Source organism: Lathyrus oleraceus, chromosome 3 (assembly GCF_024323335.1).
Source record: "Lathyrus oleraceus cultivar Zhongwan6 chromosome 3, CAAS_Psat_ZW6_1.0, whole genome shotgun sequence".
NCBI classification, from domain to species: domain Eukaryota; kingdom Viridiplantae; phylum Streptophyta; class Magnoliopsida; order Fabales; family Fabaceae; genus Lathyrus; species Lathyrus oleraceus.
This window is the reverse complement of record NC_066581.1, coordinates 195,112,864-195,116,527: the sequence shown is the minus strand read 5'-3', so window position 1 is coordinate 195,116,527 and position 3,664 is coordinate 195,112,864. Positions and strand designations below refer to the sequence as shown.

The following is a 3,664-nucleotide window of genomic DNA, read 5'->3' as shown; positions in this document are numbered from 1 at the left end:
GGACGTAGTCTTAACTGTTCCCCCTTATTAGGGAGGTTAGTGACCACCTATACTTCCAGAGTCAGCGAGAAATTTATCTCATTTAACTTCCACATTGGGTGGACCCCTGAGGCGGTTCCTTTGAATCTTGGTTAGGCGAGGGCGCCCTATTATAAGATTTTACCAAATATGACACTATAGATTTCAGTGCAACTTGAGTCAAAAGTCACAGGCTAACACCGACACAAATATATTTAAGTTTTCAGATTCTAAAATAACTTTTAAGCTTTTTATTTTCTCATGATTTGTAAACTGATAAGTCAATTGGGGTTTGGCATGAGATAGATCTCATGACCCCTTGTCCCTAAAGGACTACTCACTCATGGTTAGATTGACTGAAAATAAACAACATAAAAACATAACATACATAAAAAACAAATAAAGTAAAAACAATTGCGATAAAGTGAAATAAGATGTTAGTTTAAACAAGATGTTAGTTTAAACAAGATGTTAGTTTTTTTAATTCATATGTGTCATACCCCAATTTTGTCCGGGTAAGAAAAAATCTTCAACCAGCATTCACTATCCAATGCTATAAGACATATATCTTATCTTAAGACATAAGCTTCATCTTAAGGTTTCTCAGCCCTTTGGTGACATCAAGTCTTCAAGGACACTTTCATCTGTTAAAGATTCCTTAAGAAAATATCTGCTGCGTTTGTCTTACTGAAGCATGGGATGGTATGTGCATTTTTGGCTAACAAAGCCCATTTTGGTTTACCCGTGAGATCTCTTTGTTTCAAAGGCCCATTTGCATAAACGTGTCCATAATTTAAAATGTGGCTTGAATCTTTTTACATTACTAATTCAAAGTCCATTTGATTATTGGTAAGGTATTAAGAGTCATGGATATTTTTATGATCACTCATCATTAAACCCATTTGCACGTCTCAAATACATCTGCCAAATCTCTAAACCATTCATAAAAAATCCTTAAACTAAACTTGTATCTCTTCTAAGTGAGTATGTTGGTTTAAGATTAAGATATCACATGCACGAGTATTTAATTAGTTTTTAGGATCAAAGTTTGAAAGTGCAACATTTGTGTGACCTGTTTTATCTTAGGAATTTTTGGCACATTTTATTTTTGATAATATTAATGTGTTAAAATCAATCAAATTAAAAGTCCATTAAATTGCATTGTTGAGCCCAATCCATTTTCAATTTAAATTATAGTAAATTTTCTTTTGATTAATACTATTAGATTGTTAAGGCAAGGTTTAGAATTTTTAAAAAAAGACTAATTGCACAAATCATGTTCCAAATAATGTTCCAAGTGATATTCCAAATCATATTTCAATTAAGTCCAAATGTTACAAGTTACTCTAATAGAGCTTAAATTAAAATTATAAAAAGATCTTGCTGATAATCCCAAAAAAATTAGTTACATAGTTCTCCAAAAAAAAGGAAGTTTCAAATTAAATTTACATATTAAAAAAACTCCAAATAATCCAAATTTACACAAAAATCCAAAGGAGCATTTGATTAATTTACAGGTTACAAAAATAATCTAAAATTCTGAAAATAATTGAATGGAGTCTAATGGTTTGAAGTAGTCTTCAGAGACTTTCTCCAAAGCCAATGGTCCCTTCGTGTAGTGCCCCAACTCAAAAAGTCAGTGCCCCTTTTCAATCAATTCAACATCACTTCACCTGCAAATGCAAAACCAAATTCAAAGTTAAAAAAAATTGCTTATCAAAATAAGCACTTAAAACAAACTGGAAAATAAACCATAAAATAAACAGATTATTTGGTTACACAGTAAACCAAGGAGAACACTTTGCAATATCCACATCAACAACCTTAAATCCATAAGGTAATTATCCCACAAAATCTGGAAAAAGGATAACTTAACAAGTTATCTCAGAACCTCAACATTCATCACATATATAACAACAACAAATTAACAGTAAAAAAAACGTTTTGATAAAAATCCAGAAGAAATTTTCAAAGTTTTTTTCTCTGTTAACTCCAAAGAGACAACACAGTAAGAGATTTTCTAAAAAAAAAAACCTAGAACACAACAGCAAACACACAGAGCAAAATTTCTAAGGAAAATCCTAGAAAGTTAACAGCAACAACCAAGCAATTCTTTTTCAGAACCCAGAATATACAGTAACAATATATTTCGAAAAAAAAAAACCTAAAGCTCATTTTTTTTCATCAACCGCTCAAACTTATCACCAGAGTTTGAGCAAGGTTGAGCTATAAGCTGAATCTAAAGCAAAGGAGGAGTAGGAGGCAGCTCTAAAGGAATCAGAAGATAATTACATTACCTTCGAGTTTGTCGCCGGAACCACGCCAAAATCTCTCCGTGTAGGTAGTCTTGAGTTTCTTCTTTCCCTTTTAATTTCGTCTTGATATAGAGCTCTTCTCGTTGATCCTTTTTCCTTTGGTAATTTCTTGAGACTCTGTAGATCTTGGGTTTAATTTCGTTTTGTGCGAATTGGGTTTTCTGTTTTAGGGTTTCCGATTTGGGTTTGTGGTTGGGATTTTGTTGTTTTTATGGCTGGATCCGCAACCGCGAGCGTGAATAAAGGGGAGTTGGTATTTGAGATTTAGGTTTTGAGTGGTGGTTCGCCGGAGAAGAAGGTGGCGCCGCCGCCGTTGGCCGGCAACTGCCATCTTCTCCGGTAGGTTGAAGTCAGAGGTGTTTAGAAGTTTGCAGAGCTTGTGTTTGCTCTGAGAGGAAAAGAGAGAGAGAGTTGTTTTTTGACAAATGAAGCGCTTAAGCGCTTTTCTGCTGGCTTTAGGCGAAAAGGGCTCCCTCATTGGGAGAAACTTGTTTTCCAGCGGTAGGCCTCCAGTCCAGGCCCAATTGAGCTTTTATTTATTTTAGCACCCCATTTTCGGATGGGTGACCCCTGTTCATTTTATTTTATTTTTATTTTATTTTATTATTATTATTTGTTGTATATTTCGATTGGTTGGTTCTTTTTTAGGCCCATACTGATTTTTTTTAGAATGTTAATTAGAAAATATTTTAGAATTTAATTTGATTTCTTTTTTAAGAATAATTGTAGATTAATTATAATTATAAGGTGATTTGGAATTATTTTAGATTTTTTAATTTAATTTAGAATAATTTTAGATTTTAATCTTTGAAAATATTTTATAGTTTAATTAGATCTTTTTTTAGAAATAATTGTAGATTAATTAGAATTATAAGTTGATTTAGAATTATTTTAGAATCTTTAATTTAATTTAGAATGATTTTAGATTTTAATCTTTGAAAATATTTTAGAATTTAATTTGATTTCTTTTTTAGGAATCATTGTAGATTAATTATAATTATAAGGTGATTTGGAATTATTTTAGATTTTTTAATTTAATTTAGAATAATTTTAAATTTTAATCTTTGAAAATATTTTATAATTTAATTAGATCTTTTTTTAGAAATAATTGTAGATTAATTAGAATTATAAGTTGATTTAGAATTATTTTAGAATCTTTATTTTAATTTAGAATGATTTTAGATTTTAATCTTTGAAAATATTTTAGAATTTAATTAGATATTTTTTAGAAATAATTGTAGATTAATTAGAATTATAAGTTGATTTAGAATTATTTTAGAATTTTTAATTTGATTTAGAATGATTTTAGATTTTAATCTTTGAAAATATTT

General features: G+C 30.1%; 1 long non-coding RNA gene across 1 annotated transcript; it reads right to left on the bottom strand.

Annotated features, from left to right (window-relative positions):
• Window positions 1-1,379: 1,379 nt before the first annotated feature.
• On the bottom strand, window positions 1,380-2,816 carry LOC127126217 (uncharacterized). The gene is made up of 2 exons (XR_007804933.1): window positions 2,316-2,816; window positions 1,380-1,691 (listed from the first exon to the last, which is right to left on the bottom strand). It is a non-coding gene; the product is annotated as an uncharacterized LOC127126217 (long non-coding RNA).
• Window positions 2,817-3,664: the final 848 nt, after the last annotated feature.